Below are 13,118 nucleotides of genomic sequence, written 5' to 3' on the forward strand. Positions count from 1 at the left end.
GAGGATGAAAATATCATACCTTTATAGGTGAGGTAGAATAAGTCGGTTATGCTTCTGTCCGTTACCTGTGTTTGAAAAGCAGTTATTATAGATTGGTAGGTTACAATATTTGGTCGGACGTTTTGTTTTAGGTTATAATCCGTTGAGCCGAATTATAACGCATAATGCCGAGTTATAGCACATGATGCCGAGTTATAACTTTTGATTTGTAACAGCCATATCATAACCCTCAAGCTTGGTCTGGGAATGTGTTTTAATGAAGTAGGTTGAGTTTTTAATGAGCCATAACTCGGCCGTTGAGTTATCCTTGGAGCCCCCAGTTCAAAATGTTTTATTAAAATATTAATTAATGAAAATTGTAAATAACAGTGGTTAGAGAGAGAAAAATTGATTGTTAATTAAGGAAGTTGCGTGTTACAATGTGCTGCACTATGTTCGAAGTAACCGATTGGACTATTGGGGTGGATTCCAAATAATTTTGTGATAGTCAATTAAAGCTTTTGGAATCCAAATGGTTATGTTATTGTTGCTTTTTATAAAAAAACATTTGTTAAGAAACATGAGCAAAAGAGGTATGTTGTTCTTTCTCTCTCTCTCTCTCTCTCTCTCTCTGTAATTTATGTTCTTCTTCTTCCTTTCTCGAGTCGGTTCGATGGGTTTTGAGAAGGAGAAAAAGGGAAAAATTGATTGGTCATATGACTGGGTGAATGATGATGTTAGAAAGTGTTCTTTGCTGTTTGTGGATGAAGAAGCTGTGAAAGAGATAGATAAAAATAAGGTTGTTAGGCATGGTTCTGGGGTTCGTTTAGAGTTGCTACCATATTTTGTTAGTGATCGTGTGTTTCATAGGGGGTGAATGTTTTGAGTATTTCTATATGTATAGTTGTGTTCTAGAAGAGTTGAAGGTGAAACTCCCTTTCACAAATTTTGAATGCCAGGCTTTGAAACAGTTGAACTGTGCCCCTTCACAACTTCATCCCAATAGTTGGGCTTTTCTGCGAAGTTTTGAAGTGTTAATGGAGTTTTTGGAGGAGGCTCCTTATCTGGAGTTATTTTTGCGTTATTCCAGGCCAAGGGTGTTTGGAAAGGTGGCTGGGTGAACTTGAATAGTTCTCCGGGATTTGCTGTCTTCAAGCTTTATAAGTCCTCGTTTAAAGACTTCAAAAAAATGTTTTTGAAGGTTAGGAATGCTGAGGGTGATTTCCCTTTTTATTTGGACGAACAATTGGGGGAAATATTTCCCTTGTGGTGGTGTTCGGAGCCTCAGAATATTCTAGAGCCTGAAACCATTAGTTAGAGGAATGAATGCATTATCGAATATTTAGTGGAGTCTGTTGATCGAAAAGAGTTGATTTCAGTGTTTGATTTGCTTCAATGTGAAGAAAATAAGGAAGCTGTTGTAGAGTATTTAGGTGAGGTTCTAAAATATGACTTTGTAGGTTTTGAGTTGATGTGTTAATACTAACTGGTTTTTATTTTTTTTATTTTTTTAGGAGGAAAATATCCCGGCGTATCTGCTGCTACCCTAAGAGCTTGGGTGAAGAATAAGAACCTCGAAAAGGAAGGTTCGACGTCAAAGCCAGATAAGACGGTTGGTGCGGGCGAGGTTAATCAGCCTTGGGCGAAAAGAAAAAGGTTATCTGAGGGTTTTGAGGAAGAGAGGGATGAGCTTCCTATTGAGGAGATACATGCGTTCATGGATAATCAGAAGAGGTTGCATGTTACTGCCGACCAAAGTGACGACTCATCTCTTTGGGGAAAAGATTTTCCCTATATGGTCGCTGCCGACGAGGTTGGGCAATCATCAGCAGATATCTCGTTGGCGAATGAGGTCGGCGACATCAACATTGGTCAAATGCAGGCATGTCCATTTGTGGTTTGGTTTATATTTATTTATTTTTTTTTTGTGTTGATTCTGTACCATGTCTTTGCCAGGTTCTTGGGTTTCGATTGGCTAGTCTGGGTCGTAGCCAGGAGAATAAACATAAGAAACTTATTGGGCAAAAGCAGGATCCGGGTTTGAAGGAGGAGTTGGTGTTAAAAAAAACATGACGATAGCAGAGTTGGAGTGCAAATTGTCTGATAAGGAGAAAGAGCTGAAGCTGATGAAAGAGAATTATGCCAGAGAGGTTGAAGATTTGAAGAAAAAGGAAGTCGACCTTTCTAGTATGAGCACCCAAATGATTGAAGTGACTGCGAAGTTAAAAGAAATGGAGAAGAATAAACAGGCAGAGATATTTGATTTGTTTGTTGAGGGTTTTGAACGAGCTTCGTTACAGGCAAAGTTTTTGGTGCCTGACTTTGATTGCTCTCCCATGGATCCGGGAAAGATCGTCCGAGATTGAGTGATGGTGGAAGATGATGGAGCGGCCGAAGATGAAGATGAAGATGAAAATGTTGAATGATTTGTGTATTTGAACTTTTAATTTGGTTTATAGTAGTTGTTGATCGAGAGCTGTTGACTATTTATACTCTTTGCTTTCGTTTTGCCTATTAGAAAGGGTAGTTTGTTTGGTAATAGTTTTGTTTGATGTGTTTGATAATTTTGCATATTTGCATGGTTAGTAGATTTTGTAGGTGTTGCTGGCTGAATTTATTTCGAATATTTGCACAGTTCAGTGTTTGTTTGGTTTGATATCTCTTCAGAGATATTTATTTGAAGTTTTTAGTTTGTAATCATGGTTTGATTTATTTGACGGATATGTTTGGATTGATAATCCAATATTTGTGATTTCAAAATCAGATTGATAACGATAGCTTGTTGATAGGTACAGATAATATAGAAACAATTGAAGATGCGTATTGCATAATATTGATTGACCTTTGCATACAAAGGGGCAGGTAGGCAAGTCTCATTAAAACCTCTCCAAGCAAAACCCTTTTGGAAAAAAACTTGTGAGTAGGAAAAAGAGTACAAGCCTGACCCTGACTTTTAACTGTAATAATGTCTTAAAGAGGAAACATTCCAAGTATTGGGTAAATTTGTACCATCTAGAGATTGTAGCCGATAAGCTCTGTTTCCGAGTACTTCAATAACTTGGAAAGGGCCTTCCCAGTTTGCGGCGAGCTTTCCATGTGAAGGTGGTTTCCTTGCTTGTTCTAATTTTCGAAGAACCAAATCGTTCTTTTGAAATGATCGGGGACGGATCTTTGTGTTGTGCTGTCGAGCTATGATTTGTTGCGCTGCTCGATGGCGGAGAGTTGCGATATCCCTGATCTCCTCAAGTGTTTCAAGATCTATTTGCCGAGCTATATTATGGTCGTCCATTTGAGCTCTGATTGATGATTGAGATACTTCTAAGGGTATCATAGCTTCAGATTCGTATACCAACCGAAAGGGTGTTTCTTTTGTTGTGAAGTGAATTGTGGTGTTGTATCCCCAAACTACTTCGGGAATTAATTCGGCCCATAGGCCTTTTGCATCATCGGGCTTCTTGCGTAAAGCATGTAAGACGACTTTATTGGCGGCCTCTGCTAAGCCGTTTGTTTGTGGGCGCTCTACCAAAGAGAAGTGATGTTTGACTTTGAGTTTCTGCAAAAAAGAGGTAAACTTGTGATCGGCGAACTGGCGATCATTATCAGTGATAATATGCCGAGGTATGCCGAATCTGCAGATAATATTCTTCCATACAAAGGATATCATTTGTTCCGATGTTATTTTTGCTAGGGGTTGACTTCTATCCATTTTGAAAAGTAATCAATTGATACAATCAGAAATTTTACCTGCCCTTTTGCTAGGGGAAATGGTTGAGGATATCAAACCCCCATTGATTGAAGGGCCAACTTATCTCAGATCTGTGGAGTTCCTCGACTAGAAGGTGTGTGGTTGGGTTGTGTCTTTGGCAATTGTCACAGTGTTTGACTTTGCTGTTACAATCTTGTTGTAAAATTGTCTAAAAGAAACTAGCGTGTAGTATTTTGGATGATAAGCTTCATGCTCCAACATGAGTGCCACATATACCTTCATGTGCCTCGGCAAGTGCAAGCTCGGCTTCCGACCTGGACAGACACTTAAGAAGTGGACGAGAAAAACCTTGTCTATATAGTGAATTGTTATATATGGTAAAGAACGATGCCTGCCGGCGAAATCGTCGAGCATTAGTAATTTTGTCTAGAATTACTCCATTCTTGAGAAATTCTATATAAGGTGTATGCCAATCTTCTTATTGTGTAATACTTAGAATTTTGGTTAGTTTTATACTCGGTTCATGTAGCATAGATTGATATAAAGTAGAATTTTGTGTTTGTGTGCTGGGGAGCATAGATAAAATATGAGTTCGGCTGTTGTGCTCACGAGGTATGTAAAGGATCTCAATTGTTGAGAAGTTAGAAATAATCTTTTTGACAATATCCAAATATTTTGCCAATAGAAGGTCCTTCACTTGGAAGAAATCATTTACCTGTTGGACGACTAGCAAAGAGTCACAGTATACCTTTAAGTATGAAAATTTCAAGTTGGCTGCGAGCCTGAGGCCTGAATTAGGGCTTCATATTCTGTTTGATTGTTGTTCGCCTTGAAGGAAATGTGTAGAGATTGTTCTAGGACTATGCCGTTTCCATCTTCAAGTAAGACTCCGGCCCCACAGCCTTGGGGATTGGATGCCCCATCAACTTATAAAGTCCACTGCGATGGGTTGTTCTTCGAGCTTGGAACAATGAATTCGGTAATAAAGTCGGCAATATACTGAGATTTTATTGGACCTCGGCTTTGGTATCTGATGTCAAACTCGGAGAGTTCTACAGGCCATTTTACCAGACGACCTACCAGTTTTGGTTTTTGTAGCACTTGCCTTAATGGCTGATCATTTCGGATGTGGACGACGTGGCTTTGAAAATAAGGTCGGAGACGCCGAGCTGTGAAGACTAAGGCCAATGCTAGTTTTTCGATCTTTGGATATCGAAGCTTGGCATTCTGCAAGGACTTACTAATGAAGTAAATCGGCTGTTGCTGCTTGTTTCTTTTTGTAACAAGAACAAAACTTATTGCCCAGTCAGTGACAGATAAATATAAATAAAGTTCTTCTACCTGAAGGGATTTTTGTAAAACAGGTGGTTTTGAAAGAATGTTTTTTATGCTAGCAAAAGCATCTTCACATTCATCGGTCCAAGTAAAGTTATTTTTCTTTTTTAGGGTTTGGAAAAAACAGAAAGATTTAGATGCTAAACAAGGAAGGAATCTAGATAATGCAGCAAGTCTCCCTGTTAGTCGTTGGACTTCTTTGATTGTTTGTGGGCATGCCATGTCTAATATAGCTCGGCATTTCTCAAGGTTGGCTTCGATTCCTCGGTTAATAAGCATGAAGCCGAGGAATTTGCCTCCCTGTACTCCGAAGGCGCACTTCTCTGGGTTAAGTCGCATGTTATACTGCCTTAATTGGTTGAAGATCTCTAAGAGGTCGTCAAGGTAGATGTGGCCGAGCTTTGTTTTGGCCACCATGTCATCAACTTAAACTTCTAGATTCTTGCCAATTTGTTTAGCAAAAACCTTATCCATAAGGCGTTGGTATGTTGCCCCCTGCATTCTTAAGTCCAAATGACATAACTTTATAACAGTAACTTCCATATTCAGTGATAAATACTGTTTTATTTTGATCAGATGGATGCATTAGAATCTGGTTATAACCAGAATATGCATCCATAAAGCTTAATGTTTGGTAACCTGAAGCATTAACTACTAAACAGTCAATAGAAGGTAAGAGATATGAATCCTTTGGGCATGCTTTGCTGAGATCGGTGAAATCAACACACATGCTCCATTTACCGTTAGTTTTTTTACCATGACGATGTTTGCCAGCCATATTGTGAAGCGGATTTTGTGTATGAAGCCAGCGTTGATCAGTTTTTTGGTTTCCTCCAAGGATGCCTGCTTTTTTTCGAGACCGAGTTTTCGCTTTTTCTGAGCTATAGGTCGGAATGACGAATCGAGTACCAATTTGTGTGAAATCACTGATGGGCTAATGCCTGGCAGGTCAGCAGGAGTCCAGGCAAAGAGATTGGCATGTTGTTGTAGAAACTTTTGGAATGATTCTTTCTCTACCAAGCTAAGCGTGGTTCTTACATAAGTGAATTTGTTAGGATCATCGTTAAGATAAATCTTTTGTAAATCTTCTGTAGGTATTGGTCTTTCGAGAGCATCGGCCCTTGGGTCAAGATCGGCAAGGGCTGGAAGTTCGGCTAACTTGCAAATGTTATTTATATGCAGTCCCGTAGGTCGGTTGGGCTTTTTCAAGCTAACGTTATAACAGTGGCGAGCTTCACGATTGTCGCTGTGAATAGTCACAATGAGGTTGTCCTGCACAGAAAACTTAACGCAAATATGAATTGTAGATAATATAGCCCCGAACCGATTCAAGAAAGGTTGGCCAAGGATTAAATTATATGGACTAAAACAGTCGACAATTAAATATTGGACATCTGGAGTTTTTGATAATGGATGCTCACCAAGTGTGGTTTGTAACCACACAGATCCCATTACCGGACTCTTTCCCCTGAAAAATTGACTAAATCTCTAGTAGAAGGTTGAAGCATGTTGTTACTTAGCTTCATTTTCTGAAAGGTAGAGTAGAAAAGAACGTCAGCATTGCTTCCCAAATCCAACAACACTTTTCGTACCAAGAGATCTCCGAGCTGAATGGTGATGACGACTAGGTCGTCTAAATTTGTTGTATTAGTGTTGAAATCAAAGTCTTGGAATGTCATTTGAGGAAAATGTGATAGTGCTTGGTTGTTGCCGAGTTTTCCTTCAACTGATAACATAGCTCGATATGAATGCTTTCTTGCCAAGTTTGATGCTCCTCCACCTGCAAAACCCCCTAGAAATACAATTAATAACTCCTCTTAGGTGATCGGGGTGACTCGAGGTTGTCCTTTCTTTGTCACGAGAGTGCTGTCCTGCCAACGAATTGTCAGTAAGAAATGGGGTACGCCTTTGTATGTGGTCGTTGATATATTTGTCCAAGTGATCTTGCCGAGCTAGTCGCTCTAGGAGGTCCTTGGCGATGACGCACTCGTCAGTAGTGTGGCCATGCTTCTCATGGAAATTGCAATATTTGGTTTTGTCGACATTTTTTGCATCTTGATAGGTGCCGGCTTTTCACGGAGGCTTGATCAGTTTGGAGTTGAGAATTTCTTTGATGATGTCATCCCTCTTTGTATTGAACTGAGTGTATGACTCATAATGAAGGGTTAGTTTGAAATTTTTCTTATTGTCCCGAGCTTTATCCTCGTCTTTGTACTGGGGTTTGTCAAACTTCCGAGCTTGTCGAAGTTCCTCAATATCCATTTGTCCTTTTGTCTTTTTGCGAAACTCGGCCAGGGTCTTTAGCTTGGCTACTGCAATTGCTTCTTGGAATTTTTCTGGTCGGAGTCCACTCTTGATGGCGTGCAAATGCACTTCGGGATGGAGATCTGGTATGCTCATGGCAACTTTCGTAAAACGAGTCATATAGTCCTTCAAACTTTCATTATGGCCTTGTTTGATTGTATTCAGGTAGTCTGAGTCATGTAAGTAGATTGCAGATCCCGCAAAGTAATCTTCGAAAAGCTTTGCTAGTTCCCAAAAACGAGAGATAGAATCTGCAGGCAAAGAACAAAACCAATCAAGTGCAGGGCCGTCTAAATAAAATGGAAAACAACGACATAAGACGGAATCGGAAGCACCGTTTACGATCATTATGGATATGAATTTTTTGAGGTATTTCTTTGGATCTCCTAACCCGTCGTAGGGGGTTAAGATCGGTGGCAAAGTGAACTTTCTTGGTAGCTCAAAATTCATAACTTCGGTTGTGAATGGCCCTACAGAGTTATCAGGCTCGGTATCCTCTTATCTGGCTGACCATCCTCGTTTTGCGGAGGCTGGGCTTCTTCATTCCGTGGAGGTCGAGCGTCTTCAACTCGAACCATTTCAGAAACATGCGTCGAACGAGATTGGTGCTCTTCATCCTCTGGTTGTTCATGACGATCATTATTGTTTTCAATCCGAGCATTCGCTAACTCGGCAATCTGATTCGACATTCTTTGATTTTCTTCTGTGATGCGTTGATTTGCCTCCGCCATACGTTGGTTGGCTTGTTGTAGCTCAGTTACCATCCGAAGAAGTTCATATGGTGTAGGTGGAGGCGCGTCAGCCATGGATGCTCGTGACAGTACTGAGGCCGATGAATAGGAAAGACTTTATATTCTCGGCCCCACGGTAGTCGCCAATTGTTCTCGGGTGAGTAACCTGGACGTAACTCGGTTTCTGAGAGTCGACGCCGAGCTATAGACTTGCAAAATCTGAGCTCTTCGTCCAGAGAGATATCTAGTCCCGGAGAGTATGAACAAAGGGGGAGTGTACCTGCAAAAGGCATTCCGATGCTTAAGCTAGTATTGTGTATTCAATGTGTCATCCGAAGATGAAAATATCATACCTTTATAAGTGAGGTAGAATAAGTCAGTTATGCTTCTGTCCGTTACCTGTGTTTGAAAAGCAATTATTATAGATTGGTAGGTTACAATATTTGGTCGGACATTTTGTTTTAGGTTATAATCCGTTGAGCCGAATTATAACGCATAATGCCGAGTTATAGAACATGATGTCGAGTTATGGCTTTTGATTTGTAACAGCCATATCAAAAGGTATAATTATTAATGTTATTTTTTTAAAATTTTCTATTAGTTTAAATTAAAAAAAAATTCTATAATAATATGATATCAGAATTATGTATCTAAAAAATTTAGAATTCGATTCTTAATAAATTTTAAAAAAAATAACATAAAGTAAATAAAAAAATGTCTATAAAACAATTAAGCAAAAAAAAAAAAAAAACTTCTTACTTAAAAGAACATATTAAATCTATAATCACTATTCATATTATTTTTTTCAGTCATTTTAAATTTTTGAAATAAAGTGATTTCACCACAATTTTTTTGAACTCGGTATTATTCATTATTTTATAATAACTAGTTGTATGTGGCTGTTATCTTGTGGCTCGCACCTCGAGACTTGCCCATGCCATACTTGCTTTATGATTCTCCACTTTGTTAAAAGAATCTGTGTAGCTTTGCCGCATTCCATGCATTCAGTTTCGAGTTTTTTTACCTTGTCTTTTCATATACTCTTATTATATATCTTCATAAAAAACAAAAACAAAAACAGCCCCATCCAATGATGAGAATATAAGAAATGTAGTTCACATAATTCAACTAAATAAGAACTAGCTTCCAAAACTCACGTTTTATGCCCTTTCAAATTGAATACAAAAAATATATACTTTCTCAAAAAACGAAAAAATGACCCTATAAAGACAAAAATTAAGACAAAAGAAGAAACAAATTAAAATACCACTCATCATATATATAGCATATATATATACAAAAAAAGTCGCTGTGAAACACGCTTCCAACATTATTGACCTAACATTTAATTATTTTGTCCCTCTATATAGTTTTAACGTTTAACTTACCACACCCCAAAAAAAGGAAAAAGAAAAAATTTAAACTTATGTATCACAATTCACAACCTTTAATTGGTATATAGCTAGCTGGTATTTAGTTTCCATGATTATTATTCAGCAAAACGCCTCCATATTTGACTTGCCATTGTTGAAATTTCATTGGTTTACTCAAACTTGTTTACAATTAATGAACTTGGGCAAACATCAAATCATCAAATCCAATTTACATGTGTTGTGTTATATATAATATATATGTTTATTCCTTTATCGAAGTTGATTAATGATATAATATAACATAATTATTACATTTTCAAATCGACAGAACGTACGTTAGCAATAATATGACTTCTAGTGTTTGAAAATATGGTGAGTACATTTTGATTTTTATGGAAGGATTTGTGTCATTTTAATTGGGTGTATAGCGTTGGAGTGAATTATTATATATGAGTAGAATGACACTTATTTTTTAGTTTTGTTTGATTTGGAGACCTAATAAACTCTTATCAGTTTTATTATTGACTGTTATATATATTCTATGAATTCTCCTGTGTTTTAGATGAAGAAAAAAAGATAAAACTATATTAGGTATGACAATCACAGTGATAGCTAATGTAATTTTAGATTACTAATTTATATTATAGAGTTAGACACAGTTAGTGACGGATCCAAAAAATTTTATGAGTGGGGCAAAATATACATAATATGATAATAATTTTTATAATTATATTTTTTATTATAAAATATAATTAGTCTTTAAATTATTTAACCAACAAATTAAAATATTAAAATAATAATTTAAATAATAATATATAAATTAAAATTTCATTTTTTTAGGTTTTATATTTTAAAAAGATTAAATAATCTTTTCATTGTCAATATAATCAAATATCTCTCTTTATATATATATATATTGTTAAATAATCATTTAAAAATTTATATTTCATACTATTAAAAAATCGATTCTTTATAATATTCATATATAAAAAAGTTTTTTTAACTGATTTTATTCTAGAAAAAACTAAAGTTAACTTTAAAAAAAACTACCAATAAATGAACATACAGTATTATTTTGATTTCTTATTTATTATTATTATTATTTAACTATTTTTTATTTAATAGTCAATATAAAATTAATATTTTTATTAGTCATTTTTAATTTAATATTAAAATTAGTTTAATAAGATAATATATTTAATTTAACAGAATAATTTTATATATTTATAATCAAATCTAATAAAATATTAGGTTGAATTTTATTAACTATCAAATATTTTTATTATTTTAAAATTAAGATGTTAACTTAGTGGTAATTTATAGAAGAGAGAATAATATTTTAAAATATATTATTTTAAATGAGTAAACAATTAAAATAGTATCGAAAAATTTACATCGCTAATAAAAAATAACTCTAAAAGGTGTTAACAACAAATAAGTCCCAAAAAATTAGATATACGTTAAATATATATTCTAAAAAAAGACTTTAAATGTCATATTTTGATGTAATTTTTTGTAAATAATATTAAAAAATAAGATGTTTTCATTCTCAAAAATTTATAATTTTATGTCAACAAAATTGTTTTAAAATTTTTTAATTGTGAATGACTATTTTTTTTTTTGAAAAATAAGAAAGAAAAATCTAGAGATTAAATTTTGTTCTAAATATTTTTGTGCATCTTCTAAATATTTATTCAAATGTTAAAAAAATAATTTAAATTAAATGGATATGTCATTTGTTAAATACAAAATTTTTTTGTCACTTTTAATAAATATAATATTTATTAGTTATTTTTATCGCAATTTTCAAATCATTCAACGATTATTTTGTCTGCGCCTAAATTTTTTAGATATCAAATTGGTAGTTATCTCTGTTTTGAACAAATAATCAAATATATAACTATATATATATATATATATATACACTATATATATATATATATATATACACACACACAGAGCAATAATGATATTTACTAAGTATATAAACAAATTTTTTCAAATTTTAAATTTGTTTATTAGTTGTAATTATAAATTAACAAATTTATAATTATTTCACTCTTTTTTTTAAAGGTTATTGTAATAAGTTTATTTGAATCTTGAATTACCATTTATTTTACATAATTGAAATTGATTAATGAAGTTCAATTATAATGGATCAAATTTAATTATATAATAAAAAAAATAAATTTTATTACTATGTATTAGTTAAAAAATTTTTAAACTTCACTTGGGATACTTGCCCCACTTCCTTGAATATGAATCCATCCCTGTATATAGTAAATTTTTTAAAATAATAAACATATAAAAATGTAACAGAATAATAACAAAAATATTTTTTAAATGAATAAAAATAAAAGTAGTGACGATTAGAAATTGATGCAAATTAGTGCTGACCAATTTTATCAGTTTGTGATGGTTATCAAAGTACCACAAAATAAGTCGCTAGAAATTATTAAGCTGCATATGGAAGAGAGACTGAGATTGAAAGATAGAAATCGAATAAGTTTTTATATTATGTTTGGTGTAAAATGTACTAAACTGAGTTATATTTCAATATTATGTTTGGTTTAAGATAAATATGGAGATGAGAAGTAGATTTGGAATTCGAAAAATTAAACGATCGTATTTCTAAAAAGAAACATTATAAAAGTTTTAGTCTTCTCTATCTCTAAAAATTTCAGTTCTCTGTATTCCCATTTTCTAAAAGTATTGAAAAGATTGAAATTTTGTATTTCAAAACTAAAATTTTAGTTTCAATCTTTGATTACCAAACACAATACTCAATTTTGTTTCTCAATTTTAGTCCCAGTCCCAAAAATAAATGTAGCCTTAAAGATTGCCACAAAAGACAATGACAAATTCCAAGTTGCCACATTGCAGCAAAAATTTACATTCTCTTCTTCTAAAAGATGCTAAAATGATACTTTCCTCCTCTCTATTTATAAAATGTACACTTCATTCTCTTATAACTTTTAAAAAATCTCCTATTTAACCTATTTTAATTTTTTTTTTGTGTTAACTATCGTCAATTTTATCCATTTTATAAGAAAAAAGTAGATTTTTTTTTACAAAAATATCTTTTAGCAAAAATTTAATTTTTTACAATTAAATTTTGTTGACCAAAATATCCTTTAACAAATTATTTTTTTAGTGACTAAATTATATTTTTACCAAAATATCCTTTAAAATATTTTTAATAATTAAATTTTTTTTACTAAGTTATTCTTCAATAATTTTTTAGTTACTAAATTATAATTTTATCAAAAAAAATTTTAATAACAATTTTTTTTTTGTATGTTTTACTGTTAATCTTATGATATCAATGCATATTATTAAACATGATTTTACAAATTTGGTTTAATATTTTTTTTTATATTTTTTATTAGTCTCGTAGGAAAGAATTTTTTAATTTAATATTAAAATAATATGCATCGATATCACAATTTAATTACTAAAAAAATAACATTGAATGGTATATTTTAAAAGATATTTTGGTAAACATACAATTTAATCACTATAAAAAGAATTTGTTAAAGGATATTTTGGTATACAAAATTTAATCACAAAAATAAAATTTTTGTTAAAGATATTTTATAAAAAATAATAAAATTGACATTAGTTAACAAAATTTTAAAATGAGTTAAAGAGGAGATTTTTCAAAAAAATATAAGAGAAAAAAGTATATAT

The 13,118-nt window shown here is 33.3% G+C and overlaps 1 long non-coding RNA gene across 1 annotated transcript; it reads left to right on the top strand.

The window, feature by feature from the left end:
• The first annotated feature begins 579 nt into the window (after positions 1–579).
• LOC140182048 (uncharacterized) lies at positions 580–2,717 on the top strand. The gene is made up of 2 exons (XR_011877879.1): positions 580–1,412; positions 1,494–2,717. It is a non-coding gene; the product is annotated as an uncharacterized lncRNA (long non-coding RNA).
• Positions 2,718–13,118: the final 10,401 nt, after the last annotated feature.

This window comes from Arachis hypogaea, chromosome 19 (genome assembly GCF_003086295.3).
Source record: "Arachis hypogaea cultivar Tifrunner chromosome 19, arahy.Tifrunner.gnm2.J5K5, whole genome shotgun sequence".
NCBI classification, from domain to species: domain Eukaryota; kingdom Viridiplantae; phylum Streptophyta; class Magnoliopsida; order Fabales; family Fabaceae; genus Arachis; species Arachis hypogaea.